Genomic DNA, 16,232 nt, shown 5'->3' with positions numbered 1-16,232 from the left:
CCACACCCTCAAGGAGGTCGGCGTCTCTCTCGACCGCTTCTTCAGTCAGGATCTCGAAGCCTCCTTCCACTCCCCGCCCTCGCCGGTTTTCAACCTCCCGGCGCACAGAAAGGGGGATTCTCCCTCGCCGCCGGATAAAATTCACCACCACCTTCCTTCCCGCTCCGACTCCGGCTCCCATCTGCACTTCCATTCCGATGATTCGGAGGACGAAGACGACGACGGCGGCAGCCGCGGCTCCGACTTGGACTCGCTGCATCACCATGATGTCATCTCGCCGCTGCACCACCTCCACCAGCAGTAGGAACAGCTCCCCTACGGCGCCAGAGGCTATTTCCCGGGCTATGAGAATCTCAATCTGAATATCCCCAACGGCGGCGGTGGCTTTATGAATGTGAATTACATGAAGAAGCATACGGCGCCGTCTGTGGTGTACACGCAGCGCCCGATGAATCCGGAAACTATGTATACGGGTGAATCTTCTTCCTTATACTATCCCAATCCTAATTATTCCATCAATCACAACTCAAACACTTCTTATCCTATGTATAATTACAATAATGGTTATTCCAATTATGGCGGCGGAGGTGGTTATTTTGACGGTTCTTCGTCGCCGGCGCCCTACGGAGGTGCATATGGTGGATAAAGGTTGTTGATGCCGAAGAGAGGGCGAAAGATCGGGCAATGAATTTGTGATTATATTAAAATATTTCACCAAATTTAATATTCTTTGAATGTTCCACACAACACTCAAAAAAATGAATTTTCAGTCAAATAATTTGTGATTATATTAAAATATTTCACCAAATTTGTGACGGATTTGTGACGGATCAGTTTCTCCCAGTTAGTGATGGATTTGTGACCCGGTAAATAAAACCGTCAAAAATTTGACGGAACCGTCCAAAATGGACCAAATGTGATCCGATTTCAAATGTGAGGAACCGAATAATTCAAAAGATAATGTTTTGGACCAAAATAAAAAAAATTTGCAATATGTTAAGACCAAATTGAGACTTTAGTCATTTGTAAAATATATAGATCAATATACTTATATACCTGTAAGAGGGGAAAATCGGGTTTCTAGGCTAGTTTACGTTAAAAATAACGAAAATGTACCTATTTTCTTATCTATTCCATATATGGGAAAAACGCCACCCATATTGGCATTTTTATAAGTGAAGACGCCACCCATATTGGCGTTTTTTAAGTGAAGACACCACCTACATTGGCGTTTTACAAGTTCGAACCGTATGACGCTGTATTGTATTGAAATACAGTATTTGTTAAAAACGTCTTCACCGCTGGTGTGTTTCAAGTTAAAAACGCTGTCCACATTGGTATTTTTAAAGAAGAGACGCCAACACCAGTGGCGTGTTTTATTGAAAAACGCCAACCCCAGTGGTGTCTTTATCCTCCATAGTTGAAGTATATTTTCCTTCATTAATTTGTGTAACATCATTAATCAGAGGAGGCGGCGCATTTAATTTCTCGTAAATTGCCGAGATTCCCTTCACATTAGCCGTTTGCACATCCTCTAATTCAACATGCTGCTGCACAATTTCCATAAAAGAGGGAGGGTTGGTAGCTTTATTCTCGGTACTTAGAGGGAATGAAGAGGATGTAGCCTTTGCATTAAATGCATTCCCATTCCACATGGCAGTAGGCATGGCATTTTTGATAGAGTTGGTGGGAGAATCCTCATGAGTGTGCAGCCTTGATTTTCGGAACTCCTCACAATTGAAGAGGTAATGCATGCCTTTGCATTTAATGCATGCATACTCCCCATGGAAGCACGCAAGTGGGACACTACGGCGATGCAATTTTAAAAAAAAAAGGCGTATCCATCTTCTCTGAAAAGGCGACGTCTTCTCCATGAAGCAATGATGCCTCGCCATCTTTCCCTGAATTCCCATAAATCAAATCCTTCCTTAAACGATGAGCTGCTTTGTCAGCCAGAGACCCATTTTAAAAATGCCAATGGCATTGGCGTTTTATACTTTGATATTTTCGTCGCCATTGTTAAAAACACCCATTCTTTATTGACTCGCCACTCACGTTGGCGTGTTTATAAGAGACGCCAATCTCGTTGGCGTGTTTAATTAAAAACGCCAATCTCGTTGGCGTGTTTAATTAAAAACGCCAACCGCGTTGGCGTTTTATACTTCCTAAGTTAAAAACGCTAACGTCATTGGCGTTTTTCAAATTGAAAACGCCAACGATATTGGCGTGTCTTAACTTAGCTGTACGACGAAATTATAAAACGCCCACTATGTTGGCGTCTTCATTTATAAACACGCCAATGCGGTTGACGTTTTTCCCATATATGGAAGAGATAACAAAATGGGTACATTTACGTTAAAAACGTAAAGTACCCTATAAACCCGATTTTCCCCGTAAGAGATTATTGCGGCGATCGAACAACACATAGTTTTCGATTTGTGAGTTATGCAGGCTGATCAGACGGTATTGAGCTTGAGACCAGGTGGCGGCACTCGCGGTGGAAGCAGAGTATTCGGCTCCCGCTTTGATTCCTCGGCGACGAGCTCTGATCGTCCCCTGCTGCATCCCCACGCTGCATCCTCGCTCACTTCCCTCAAGGTCGGGCTTTTTATTAATCTTTCTCAGATCTAGGGTTTTTTTTATGTCTGTTCTTAAGGTATCTTTCGAAAAAAATTGTTTTACGTTATCAGTCTTGGATTTAGTTAATTATATAATTATGCAGATGTTTCTGAATTGGTAGACACGGTATTTCTGTAGAGCTAAGACTTTTCGATTGATGAATCTGCTTACTGAACTGATTTGTTAGGTTAATAATTTTTACTATTGTGCGACAGTAAGTTTCGAAGTGATTCTTTGCATAATTTTTATGTTAGTTATCCACCTTATTACGTCTTTAAGATTACCACTGTAGCATGCGAAGTTATCTCCTTAGAGATGTACATAAAGTTGCAATGTTACATTGCTAATCCTTTGAAATTTTTGGTGTTTGAGCTGCACATCATCGTTGAAATTACACTTTTTTGTTTTCGTGACATCTAGGTGAGTTTAATAGAGTTTATATACACCTAAACATAAGTAAACACCTTATCAGTCTTGTAGTATCAGACCAACAGTCTTGTTTACATGGTTGAAAATCTATTAAAATTGCTGTCCTAATTCTTGGCAGTGCACTTGAGTATTGTATTTGATGTAAATATGGACATAAAGCAATATGTAGGCTTTAGGTGGATGTTCAAGAAGAACTGCATGTCCATAAAGAAACCTACTTATATGATAATTGGTGTTAAGCTTGAAGTTTGTGTCCTAATTCTTGGCAGTACACTTGAGTAGTGTATTTGCTGTAAAAATGGACGTAAAGAAATATGTAGGCTTTAGGTGGATGTGCAAGAAGAACTGCACGTGCATAAAGAAACCTACTTATACGATAATTGGTGTTTACCTTGAAATTTGTGTCCTAATTCTTGGCAGTACACATAAGAAGTTTATTTGCTGTAAATGTGGACGTAAAGCAATACATAGCCTTTAGGTGGGTGTGCAAGAAGATCTGCATGTCCATAAAGAAACCTATGGATATGATACTTGGTATTTAGCTTGGAATTATTGTCCCATTTCTCTTAGAAGTGTATTTGCTGTAAAATGTGGACATAAAGCAATATATAGGCCTTAGGTCTGTGTGCAATAAGAACTGCATGCCCTTAAAGAAATATGTGAAAATGATATTTGGGGTTTAGCTTGCAATAATGACTTCTTAGCTGAATTTTTGTTTATTGAGGTTTAGCTTCTGGTTGGCCTCATTTCCCGTCCTAATTCTTGGCAGTGTACTTGAGTAGTGTATTTGCTGTAAATATGGACGTAAAGCAATATGTAGGCTTTAGGTGGATGTGCAAGAAGAACTGCATGCCCATAAAGAAACCTACTTATATGATAATTGGTGTTAAGCTTGAAGTTTGTGTCCTAATTCTTGGCAGTACACTTGAGTAGTGTATTTGCTGTAAAAATGGACGTAAAGAAATATGTAGGCTTTAGATGGATGTGCAAGAAGAACTGCACGTGCATGAAGAAACCTACTTATATGATAATTGGTGTTTACCTTGAAATTTGTGTCCTAATTCTTGGCAGTACACATAAGAAGTGTATTTGCTGGAAATGTGGACGTAAAGCAATACATAGCCTTTAGGTAGGTGTGCAAGAAGATCTGCATGTCCATAAAGAAACCTATGGATATGATACTTGGTATTTAGGTTGGAATTATTGTCCCATTTCTCTTAGAAGTGTATTTGCTGTAAAATGTGGACATAAAGCAATATATATGCCTTAGGTCTGTGTGCAATAAGAACTGCATGCCCTTAAAGAAATATGTGAAAATGATATTTGGGGTTTAGCTTGCAATAATGACTTCTTAGCTGAATTTTTGTTTATTGAGGTTTAGCTTCTGGTTGGCCTCATTTCCCGTCCTAATTCTTGGCAGTGCACTTGAGTAGTGTATTTGCTGTAAATATGGACGTAAAGCAATATGTAGGCTTTAGGTGGATGTGCAAGAAGAACTGCGTGTCCATAAAGGAACCTACGTATCTGATAGTTGGTGTTTAGCTTGATATGAGTCCTAATTCTTGGCAGTACACTTAAGAAGTGTATTTTCTGTAAAATGTGGACGTAAAGCAATATATAAGCTTTAGGTGGGTCTGCAAGAAGACCTGCATGTCCATAAAGAAACCTATGGATATGATACTTGGTAGGTTGCTTGAAATTATTGTCCCATTTCTTGCCCTTAGAAGTGTGTTGACTGTAAAATATGTACATAAAGCACTATATAGGCTTCAGGTGTGTGAGCAATAAGAACTGCATGCCCATAAAGAAATCTGCAGATATGATATTTGGGGTATAGCTTGCAATAATGATTTCTTTGCTGAATTTGTGTCCATTGAGGTTTAGCTTCTGTTTAGCCTCAATTGAGGCTGCTCTTGGAAATAATGATTTCTTAGCTGATTTTGTGTTTGTTTCTTTATGTGCTATATTTATGCTTATGGAAAATTTGACTAAGTGTCTGCAGTCTCCTATTTTTTATCAGCCCTAAATAGCATTTCAGTATATGGTTCTTGAATTCTTATTTGGTCACATATTCTAGCTTTTTCACTTTTTGGCATCTTCAATTATTTCACACCCTTCTTATGTCTGCATGATACATATTACCACTTTGACTTCATCTTCATATCTTGGAACCTTGCTGTTTCATGAAACTTAATATTCTATCCTTAAATTTGAAATAATAATCCCCTTATTATCTGGAAAATATGATTCATAACATGTAACCTACACTCCTAGGCTCATACATTCTTTTATTTTTTCATGTTGCTAACCTTTTATTATATTTTTAACATAACAGACTGGAGAATCTTGATTTGATGGGCATGAACGGATCCGTTATACTAGAGACCAGCTTCTGCAGTTAAGAGAGGTAAGGCTTGATTTTGTTGTATGCATTGCATATTTGCATGTATAAAAGTCATTTATTGGTTTTATTTAATCAAGTCTGCCTTTTCTCATTGGACATTAAATGTGGGTCTTGGGCTTGGCATCATGGATAGTTGGATACTGCTCTAGCAATAAACAGAACTTGACATTCTTCTAGGATCACCATGCTCCAGATTCTACTTGTTACCTTCAACCTTAATAGTTGACTGGGTTGTTGCTAATAATGGATGAAGAGAGAGCCTGTTAATTAGCTTCATTAATTTTTAGCTGATATTCCTGTTTATCATTTATAGTTGATTATTGATCACAGTTGAATTACTTGAATATCCTTCTGTATTGTGTTTCATAGCTTTTGGATACATTTTAATTGTTTTTTTCTATATTTGGTAATCTTTTGTAGGTGATCAGCATCCCTGATGACATTCTAAAAGTTAAACAAGAAGTCGAAGCTGAATTTTTTGGCGCGGATCCTACCTGGGGTCGAGCAGAAACCACTGTAAGCTCTAGTTTGTCCTCATCCTTATAATGTGTTTTGACTTTTGCCATTGTTCTACCAAGATGATTTACAAGCCTGACTTTTATTCTTTGGTTCAGAACATCATCTGTAAACCTCTTTCAAAGGATTATTACTATTAATTTTTCTTTACTTATTGAAATGTTTGGTTGACAACTAAGGATGTTCTTTCCTTCGCTCTCTCCAGCTGCCAACTCAGACTCAGAATCATTATTCTGAACCAGACAACTGTGACTGGTGCAATCACTCTGCTCAATCTGGTGGGCGGTTTGATTCTAGGCAGCAAGATGTGAATCAATACAATAAGCAGGAGCAGCTGAACTTTCAGTTATCAAGAGCACAAAATTCTTCCAACCAAGGGGTATTTTTTTCGGCTAATGTTTATAGCTTTGTGCTGTGTTCATCTCAACTTAAAATAGGTAGCATGTTCATATAATTATTTCTTCCCATGGGTTCTTACAATTTACTCTATGGAACAGGTTGCACCTGCTTTAATTAAGGCTGAGGTGCCATGGTCCGCTGGGAGAGGAAGTCTTTCTGAGAAAGATCGTGTTTTGAAAACTGTCAAGGGGTATGTGTTACTAATTTTTTGTGTATTTTATGTGCCTCACCCCTCACCTCTAAGGCTCTAATCCGTATGGCCTATGTGTTATTGGGCTTTTGGACTTTCTGACTGAACATGTTGGATAGATTAATTTTACCCACAGTTATATTTTTGGTTGGAGGTGGCCTTGTTTGAATGATATTATGCTAATTTAAATATGTTTCTTGCAGCATACTTAATAAGTCGACACCTGAGAAATTTGATATTTTAAAGGGCCAATTGATTGACTCTGGAATCACAACAGCAGATATTTTGAAGGTATTTACATGCTTATGTAATACTCAAGTTTTGTATTCCCCCTCCCCATTTCTCATTTCTTCTTTTTATTTATTGGTCTTATTTCTTACTTATGCTGTGTCCCTTTCCCTAGATCTGACATGGTCTTTTTATGCTTTTTGTAGGATGTTATTTCTTTGATATTTGATACGGCCGTATTGGAGCCAACCTTTTGCCCCATGTATGCGTTGCTATGTTCAGATTTAAATGAAAAGCTTCCTCCGTTCCCATCAGATGAGCCTGGAGAGAAAGAAATCACATTCAAGTGTGTACTCTTGAATAACTGCCAAGAGGCTTTTGAAGGTGCTGATAAGTTGAGGGAAGAGGTTCGGCAGATGACCGCTCCGGAGCAAGAATCAGAGAGGAGATAAGGAACAGCTTATCAAAATCCGCACACTTGGGAACATCCGCCTTATCGGAGAACTTCTTAAGCAGAAAATGGTTCCAGAAAAGATTGTTCATCACATTGTTCAGGTTAATACTCCTTTACTCTTCATCTATCTGCTGATAATTAGATGCGTTGTCTTTTTTTTATGTGGGTAACTTATATTTGTCCCTTTATCATTGATGAGATGTCCTTGATTCTGAACAGGAACTATTAGGTCAAGATACCAAGAGTGTTCCTGAGGAGGAGAATGAGGCCATATGTCATCTCTTCAAAACTATCGGCAAACAGCTTGATGAGAATCAAAAATCAAAGTGTATTAATGACATGTACTTCAATCGCTTAAAAGATTTGTCAACCAACCCTCAGCTGGCTGTAAGACTCAGGTTCATGGTCCGTGATGTCCTTGATCTGCGTGCCAATAACTGGGTTCCGAGGAGAGAAGAGGTAAAATTCGTAGCTTATGACCGTGTTTTTATACTTCATTAATTTATTTCCAAAGTTAATTTTGAAATTCTCTGTACTAATTTACCAGGTAAAAGCTAAGACCATCAATGAGATCCACTCGGAAGCAGAGAAAAATCTGGGGTTACGTCCAGGTGCTACTGCTGGCATTAGGAATAGTCGAGCAAATGCTTGTGGGGCTCAAGGAAGTATTAGTCCTGCTGGTTTCCCAATGAATCGTCCTGGTACAGGTGGTATGATGCCTGGGATGCCGGGAGCGAGGAAGATGCCTGGGATGCCTGGAATAGATAATGACAATTGGGAAGTTCCTAGATCTTGAACTATGCCAAGAGGTGATGCTTCTAATGTTCATACCGGGTGTGGTCAGTCTCCGCTTATAGCCAAGTCGCCTTCAGTGAACAAGAGACTTCTTCCTCAGGGTGGTGGTGGTTTCATGAGCGGTGGGATTAGTGCCCTCTTGCAAGGCAGCGGGCCATCACCTGGAGGATATGCTGCATAGCAGAAGCCTGAAGTTGCTGCTCCGTCCAGGCAGCCTCCAGCTCCCTCTGTTACTCCAGTTACTGAAAAACCATCAGCTCCAACTACAAAATCAAATCTCGGTGAGCTTAAGAGGAATACTTCAGTGTCAGGCTTTTGGACGAGGCATTGCAGAGCGTTGAAGAATTGAAGTCCCCTGCCTATCACCCTGAGGTTGTCAAAGAGGCGATATCACTTGGTTTGGAGAAGAGCCCACCTTGTGTCGAACCTACTGGGAAACTCCTAGAATACTTGTGTGCGAAAAAGGTCCTTGATTCAAAGGATGTAGCTACTGGCTGCCTCCTATATGCTGCGTCACTTGATGATCTCGCCATTGATTTTCCAAAAGCGCCTGCCAATTTTGGCGAGATCATTGGTGCCCTAGTTGTGGCCGGATACTTGGACTTCAAGGTAGTAAGAGACATTCTGGCAAAGGTGGGTGATGACTATTACAAGAAGGCCGTATTTACTGCTGTTATCAAGACCATTGGCGACAGCCATTCTGGGAAGAAGTTGCTTGATTCTCAGGCTTCTGATGTGACAGCATGTGAGAGCCAATTTTAGAGCTCGCTCGTTGTTGTAAGAGCGATTCACTTCTAATCGCTCCATGGAGGGAGGCTACGTTGTTACCGTGGTGGAGCTGCTTGAAGCAGGTGATGTTGGTGCCTTGTATATTATACTTCATTGAAGTGTCGTGTTACAGTGTTCATTAAAAGATGATGAAAATGAACAAAAATGATAAAATAAAATAAAAAATGTAAACAGCAAATTTTGTTTCTGGGGTGGCTTAAGGGATGATGATGCCAGGGTTGCTCCAACTTGTTTTTATTTTTTATTTTTTTGTATTTATTTAGTTTTTAATTTATTATTTGTCGACCTATTAAATTTCGTCAGATTTGTGAGTCATTGATACTGTGCTAAGGAAAAAAGAAATATGTCTCGGTATATTTGTTTTGATGTATCTGGAGCCTTTTTATTTGTCTGGTTGATTTTTTAACTTCAAAGAGATTTTTGTTGTAGAACTCAAAATTGTTGGGATAATTTTGTTAAATACTGTTCTGTTTCATTCTAGAATATAATTATCCTGAATGCATGTTGCCTTATGATTTCAATCAGTCTTTCTCCATTTTACTTCAATCGTGTGCTAGTTAGCTGTTGTAAAATACATAAATGTAAAATTGGTAAAAGTAAAAAGTGATATAGAAAAAAAATGATTGTAGTATTATTAATGAAGATAAGAGCATCCACAGCGGTGTGCTCATCGTTGTCTGCTGCTGCGCTCTTGCTGCTGGCACGGCGCTGCTCTTAGAGCACCTACAACCGTGCTCTTGCCAGCGAGCACGGTTGTGGGTCCGGCCCCACTTTTTCTGCCTGCTCTTCGGCAAGAGCACAACACCCACAGTTGTGCTCTTACTCAAGGACAAGCACAATTCAATTTAAAATTCAATTAAACAAAAACATTTCCATAATATTAAAATTCATTAAAAAAATGAAGTAATATTACAAGATACAAATAAAATAAAAAAAAGACATAATTAAAATCCAAAAAATTAAAAATTACATAATTAAAATCCTAAAAATAAAAAAATACATAATTAAATTCGTAAAATTAAAAAAATCCACTACTCGTTGCCGAATTTCACCCACATGTGTTTGATTAAGTCTTCTTGTAGCTCAATGTGGGTTCGGATATCGCGCATTGTGTGCCTTGTTTCGAGCCTCTCCCCCACCGTCGTATGCACACCTCGGCGTGGGGGGGGCCTCGCGGTTGAGCTTCCGGTTTCATCCTCGTCGTAGAAGCTAGCCGCCCCCGGTCCTTCGTCGGCTATAATCATGTTGTGTAAGATAATACACGTGTACATGATGTCGGCGATAGTATTCACGTACCAGAGCCGAGCCGGAGCCTTCACAATGTTGAATCGGGCTTGAAGGACCCCAAAGGCTCTTTAGACGTCTTTCCGCTCGGACTCTTGACGCTGAGCAAAAAGAACCCGTCTCGGGTCTCGCGGGTTGCTGAGCGTCTTCACGAAAGTCGACCACCTTGGGTAGATACCATCGGCGAGACAGTAACCCATGTGGTATGTATTTCCGTTGATGGTGAAGTCGATCGCCGGTGCTACATCATTCATCACATCATTGAAGAGTGGTGAAGAATAGAGCACGTTCAAGTCGTTGTTGGATCCGGCAACGCCGAAATATGCATGTCAAATCCATAGGTGGTAGTCGGCGACAGCCTCAAGGATAAGTGTTGGGCCGCCGCCTTTGTGACCGCTTAAGTGTTGCCCCTTCCAAGCAGTCGGGCAATTCTTCCCCCTCCAATGCATGCAGTCAATGCTGCCAAGCATTCCGGGAAAGCCATGGACTGATTCGTGAAGACGAAGCAACCGTTGGCAATCATCGGTGGTGGGTACCCGAAGGAATTCATCATCGAAAGCTGAACGAACGCCCTCGCAAAAAAATTTTAGACAAAGGATTCCAGTGGACTCACTGACATGCAAATACTCGTCGAATAGGTCGGCCGTTTGCCCAGTAGCGAGTGGTCGGATGGCACACGTACACTTCTGCAACGGCGTGATACTTTGCCGACCGGCTGCATCTGGACTTGTTTGGAAGAATTCAACACGTGCGGACAATGTGTTGACAATTCGCATAAACAAGCGCTTTGACATGCAAAAACGGCGCCTGAAGTAATCTGCCGGAAACCGCGGCTGGTCGGCAAAATAGTCGGCAACGAGCCTTTCGTGGGCTCCCTCCCGGTCAAGATGGATGTAGCGGCGAGTTGATCTAGTTCGTTGAGGAGGAGGAGCGGGGGTATTCGCTGCGACATATGCTTCATAAGCGGCACGATGTTGTTCGTAGTATTCTTGTTCTTCGCGCTCCGCTTCCGCCATAAGATGGGTGAAATCCATTTGAGGTTTTGAGTGAGAGATGAAGGTGTAGATAGGTTGTATGAGAATTATGAATGAGAGATGAATGAGAGATGATTTGATGTGATAAATGGATGGTGAATGTGTGTATTTATAGATGATTTTGAAGAGAAAAAAAAAACGGCCATATTTTTTAGATTTGAAAAATATATTTTTTTTATCGGTTTTTAAAATTAAATACCGAATTTTTTTAAAAATAAAAATAAAAATATTCAAAGGCAATGGCTATGCCGTTGCCCAATCGCGTGCCGCCACGTCACCTGCTCGCTGGCACGGACATGCTCGATGCATCGAGCAGCGCCGTGCTAGCGGCAGGAGCGCACGGGCGGACGACCTCCTCCGTGCCGCTGGCACAGACGGACGGACGGATGGCGTCCGTCCACCGTTGCAGATGCTCTTAGCTAAGAGCACGTCCGTGCCAACAAGCAGGGTGACGTGACGCGTTTCTATTGGCCGTTGACATTTTTTTTTCTTTTTTTTAAATCAAAAATAATACCAAAAATTAAAAAATATATATATTTTTGGATTCTAAAAAATATACAGATTTTATTACCATTTTTTTGAAATTTTTGTAAAAAAAATTAATCCCAAAATCATCTATAAATATACACATTCATCATCCATTTGGGCGAAATTAGGCCACGGGTAGTGGTTTTTTTTTTAATTTTATGAATTTAATTATGTAATTTTTAATTTTTAGGATTTAAATTATGTAATTTTTAATTTTTAAGATTTTAATGAAGAAAATTTTAATTTTTATGATTTTAATTATGTAATTTTTAATTCCAGTTATTTTTAATGCATTTTAATATTGTGGAAATATTTTTTATTTAAAATGAATAATAAAATGGTGGGACTCTTGAGCATTTCCTTGCGAAAGAGCACGAATGTGGGTGTTGTGCTTTTGCCTAAGAGTAGAGAGTAAAAGTGGGTCCTGGCCCACATCCGTGCTCGTTGGTAAGAGCACGGATATGGATGCTCTAAAACATTTCATCTGGAGAGAGGAATCTTATCAAAAAATTAAACTAATTCATTTTTATGGACATTTCAAATGGAAAAGAGCGTCATATTTGTTGTCGTAGATCTAAAAATACGTAGTATAAAATTTATCTTGGAAGGAAGACTTTTCTAGGATGTAACGACTTTTCCCAATCTTCTCACATAAATTTACATTGTTCATTACTCCCTCCGTCCCTGAAAATTTGTCACCTATTTCCTTTTTCGTCCGACCCTAAAAATTTGTCATCTTTCACTTTTACCATTTTTGGTAGTGGACCCTACATTCCACTAACTCATTCACACTCACATTTTATTATAAAACTAATATATAAAAGTAGGACCCACATGCCACCAACTTTTTCAATCCACTTTCTATTATATTTCTTAAAACCCGTGTCAGGTCAAATGGTGACGAATTTTGGGGGACGGAGGGAGTATTTTAGTTGTAAAACTGAAATACAGTGAAAAGACTCCTTCCTGACCGTCTCATATTTCCGTTTTTAGAAGGATCATGATAAATATTTTATTTTATTTTTACTATTTTTAATAAGTGGGTCTCACATTACACTAATTCAATCTACTTATAATTATTATAAAATTAATATATAAAAATAGGACACACATTCCACTAGTTTTTTATGATCACTTTTCTCTGCAAAGTCAAAAAAATTCTTAAAATAGGGTTGGAATGGTACGGTATACCGCGCCGAAATAGTCATACCGCATACCGTACCGTACCGTACCGTGCGGTATGACCAAAAACCATACCTTTACCGTATCGCTTTTGTTCGGTATACCAAAATTTAGATATCTTTACCGTAACGCTTTTGTCGGTATACCGTACCGTGATTTCGGTATACCGCAATATGCGGTATACCGCGGTATACCGTGATTTCCGGTATATACCTCAATTGCGGTATATACCGTATTTGCGGTATACCGTGTTATTTGCGGTATATACCGTAATTGCGGTATACCGCGGTATATACAAAATGCATACCTTTACCGTACCTAAAACTGTCGGTATGGTATGATACCGTACCGAAAAGTAAGGTATACCAAAAATTAAATATTTTCAGTATTTTTTCGGTACAGTAAGTGCGGTATTTCAGTATATTTTCACAGCCCTATTTTAAAACACACCAATCAAATATGGGACATCTATTGAGCACGAAGGGAGTATATTAATTCATTAATAACAAGAAGAATTCTAAAAGTTACCAATCTTAAATTTGAAAAGGGAAAATACTCAATTGATATTGGACGGGAGCCTCTTGGTGAGTACGATGATGCATGAAAATGGAAATAATAGGATAAAGAATAAACGTCGAAGACGAGCTGGAATAACACGTGTGCATGGACGCATGCACACGAGAAAAGCTTGGAGAAGATGGACACGTGGCGTGAAGCTTAGTTAGTTAGGAGTTAGTTATAACTTCCATTTCAAGTTAGTTACATAGTTAGTAGTAGCTCACAGCTATATAAGCTGTAGCTCCTTCATTTGTAGCTCTCATTCATTCATATTAATGCAAGTTGCTACTTCTTCTTCACTCTCGTCTCCTTCTCATAGTTCCTTTCGTGTTGGTACAATTCCGGTCGTCGTTCCTATCATCGATGACCCCGATTCCGTACCAAGTGGTATCAGACTTCACGATCCATCACCTGTGATGGTGGAAACCCGCTCCGGCGATCTGCGCCGACTGGAGGAGCCTTTCACGTCTGCCATAGCTGAGTTCGCCGATTCTGATGACGCGCGCGATTCTGATGAGTTCTTCAATACCGCCGATTCTGATCGTCGGCAGGAGGAGATCGATAAATTGCGGAATACATCTGATGGCAATCGCGATCCGACTATGAAGATGTCGATCCAAAATCCATCGGCAGATCTGCTGCGGATGGAGGAGACAATACGCAAGACCATGGGCGATTTGTTCTCGAGGCTCGACGAGTCCAATCGGAGGCGTGATCAAGCTGCTCGCACTTACGATCAAACCTTTAAGGAGCTGCGGGATGGTTTCGTTGCTCTTCAAGTCCAAAACTCTGCGTTGATGGTGAAGTTTAAGGCTGGTAATGGAGGCAATTCTGCGGCTGTTTCGACCGGATCTAAGGTTGATTCAATCAAGGAGCTGCGTGAGGACCTCCTCGCCATTCAGATGCAGCAGAACGAGATTATGTCTCGCTTTGTTCCGGCGACGAATGGTGTTCCGACTGGACCGATGGCTGGCAGTGCTCCACCGCGTCCACTGTACTTCGCCACTTGTCAATCGAAGGTCGGATTTCCGATTTTCAGTGGGGAGGATCTGGCTGGTTGGATTCTACGCTGCGATCAATTCTTCACGTTGGATCTAACACCGGAAGAAGCTAAAGTGCGCTTGGCGGTGATCAACTTTGAAGGCCGCGCACTTCAATGGTTCCGGATCTGGTCCAAATGCCAGGATCGTGCGATGTCTACTTCGTGGCCGCTGTTTCTTCAGGCACTCGAGGGGAGATTTGGTGATCCGATGACTGAGCTATTGGCCCTCAAACAAACAGGTTCGTTTGCCGATTATCGCGATCGTTTTGAATTGCTGTTTGGTCGTGTGTCCCTCTCTGAATCCTATGCTATTAATCATTTCATAAACGGCTTAAAACCAATTGTTCAAAAAGCAGTGCGCATGTTTATGCCTCAAACATTGGTGCATGCGTATGCTCTGGCTCGATTGCAGGATCTATCTACTTCCCCTCGGGAGGGGAATTCTCAGGGTTCTAGTTCTAAAAGGTTTGTGGCGGCTGATTCTGAGCCTTCTTACCCTACTACACCATTACTTCCCACCCCCTCTATGCCGGCGGTGACACAGAGGAGACTAATAACGGAGGAAGGAATGGCTGATAAGAGAGCTCGCGGGGTGTGTTATGGTTGTGATGCGAAGCAACTGTACTTGTTAGGAATTGATGCTGGGGTGCTGAATCTGGAGTTTGATGAGGAATCTAAGGAGGTTAAGCCTGAAGTGGTGGAGCAAGAAATCCCTGCAGCCATTGAGGTTGTGCAAGAGATCAAAGAAGAAGAGATCAAGAATGTGGAATTGAAGGAAGAGAAGAAAGATGAGGTCAAGGCTGATCAAAGTGAGGGCGACGGCGTAGTAGCAGCAGCAACAGCTGATGTCAAGGGAAATGAATGTCTATCTCATGCTCGACAAAATGCCCCAGTGCGGGAGTTGTCTGTGGTTTTACCTATCTCAGCCGGTTATAGTTTATCACTGTCGTGGCTGCTCAAGTGGTTTCCGAGGCCTATGGTGAAGCTGAAATTCATGGCTCAACTTGATGAAGAGATGGATAACGTGGGCAATGTGCAAGGGGTATTGGCTAAGGCCGAGAAGGACCGGATTTATGTGGTTGCATTGCTCCTTTGTGGATTGTGTTACTTCTGCTTGGTAGCAGCTGTGACAACATTGAAGAGCTTAATACATTCGTGTATAGATGAGAACATGATCAAACAGGGTGTTGAACAGATTACTGCGGGTGCCAATTCAGTCAGCAGGAAATCTGGCCCAACTTTAATAGAAAAAATATGTGCAACAATTGAGAGCCTGCTTGATTATCAATATGAAGCAGTCTGGGATATATCGTTTCAGATTGTTTCTACCATGTTTGAAAAATTAGATGGAGACTTTGGTTTCAAGAAAGAGTTGCATGAGTGTGTGGGAACTGCTCTTGGCGCTGTGGGACCTGAGAAATTTTTTAGTCTTCTACCTCTTAATTTGGGTGTTCCAGATCTATCTGAGAGCAATCTATGGCTGTTTCCGATCCTGAAACAGTATATTGTTGGTGCTCGTTTGAATTTCTTTACTGATTCAATCTTACCCATGGCTACAGAGATGAAGAGGAAGTCAGCAATGCTTGTAAAGGAAGGTGATATCTGTCAAGGGTTCAAGAGTGATAACAATGCTTACCTTGGATTGCTTATTCTTGATTTTGTCGAGGGCTTTCCATTATCTCAGAGAATATCAACTATACGAGATGTTGAAGACAGACTCAGTAAGGATGAGCAAGTTCTCTCTGTTGCTCAAGCTCTCATGAGCAGTTGTTGGTCTGACT

General features: G+C 40.7%; 8 non-coding genes and 1 pseudogene across 8 annotated transcripts; all 9 read left to right on the top strand.

Annotated features, from left to right (window-relative positions):
* The first annotated feature begins 2,381 nt into the window (after positions 1-2,381).
* LOC121797353 lies at positions 2,382-9,298 on the top strand (annotated as a pseudogene).
* Positions 3,170-3,274, top strand: LOC121797497. Its single transcript, XR_006049863.1, has one exon. It is a non-coding gene; the product is annotated as a small nucleolar RNA snoR103 (small nucleolar RNA).
* Positions 3,321-3,425, top strand: LOC121797500. The gene has a single exon (XR_006049866.1). It is a non-coding gene; the product is annotated as a small nucleolar RNA snoR103 (small nucleolar RNA).
* On the top strand, positions 3,472-3,576 carry LOC121797502. Its single transcript, XR_006049868.1, has one exon. It is a non-coding gene; the product is annotated as a small nucleolar RNA snoR103 (small nucleolar RNA).
* Positions 3,821-3,925, top strand: LOC121797498. The gene has a single exon (XR_006049864.1). It is a non-coding gene; the product is annotated as a small nucleolar RNA snoR103 (small nucleolar RNA).
* On the top strand, positions 3,972-4,076 carry LOC121797501. The gene has a single exon (XR_006049867.1). It is a non-coding gene; the product is annotated as a small nucleolar RNA snoR103 (small nucleolar RNA).
* On the top strand, positions 4,123-4,227 carry LOC121797506. The gene has a single exon (XR_006049871.1). It is a non-coding gene; the product is annotated as a small nucleolar RNA snoR103 (small nucleolar RNA).
* LOC121797499 lies at positions 4,472-4,576 on the top strand. Its single transcript, XR_006049865.1, has one exon. It is a non-coding gene; the product is annotated as a small nucleolar RNA snoR103 (small nucleolar RNA).
* Positions 4,621-4,726, top strand: LOC121797504. Its single transcript, XR_006049869.1, has one exon. It is a non-coding gene; the product is annotated as a small nucleolar RNA snoR103 (small nucleolar RNA).
* Positions 9,299-16,232: the final 6,934 nt, after the last annotated feature.

This window comes from Salvia splendens, chromosome 3 (assembly GCF_004379255.2).
Source record: "Salvia splendens isolate huo1 chromosome 3, SspV2, whole genome shotgun sequence".
NCBI classification, from domain to species: Eukaryota; Viridiplantae; Streptophyta; class Magnoliopsida; order Lamiales; family Lamiaceae; genus Salvia; species Salvia splendens.
This window is presented reverse-complemented; position numbering and strand designations above follow the sequence as displayed.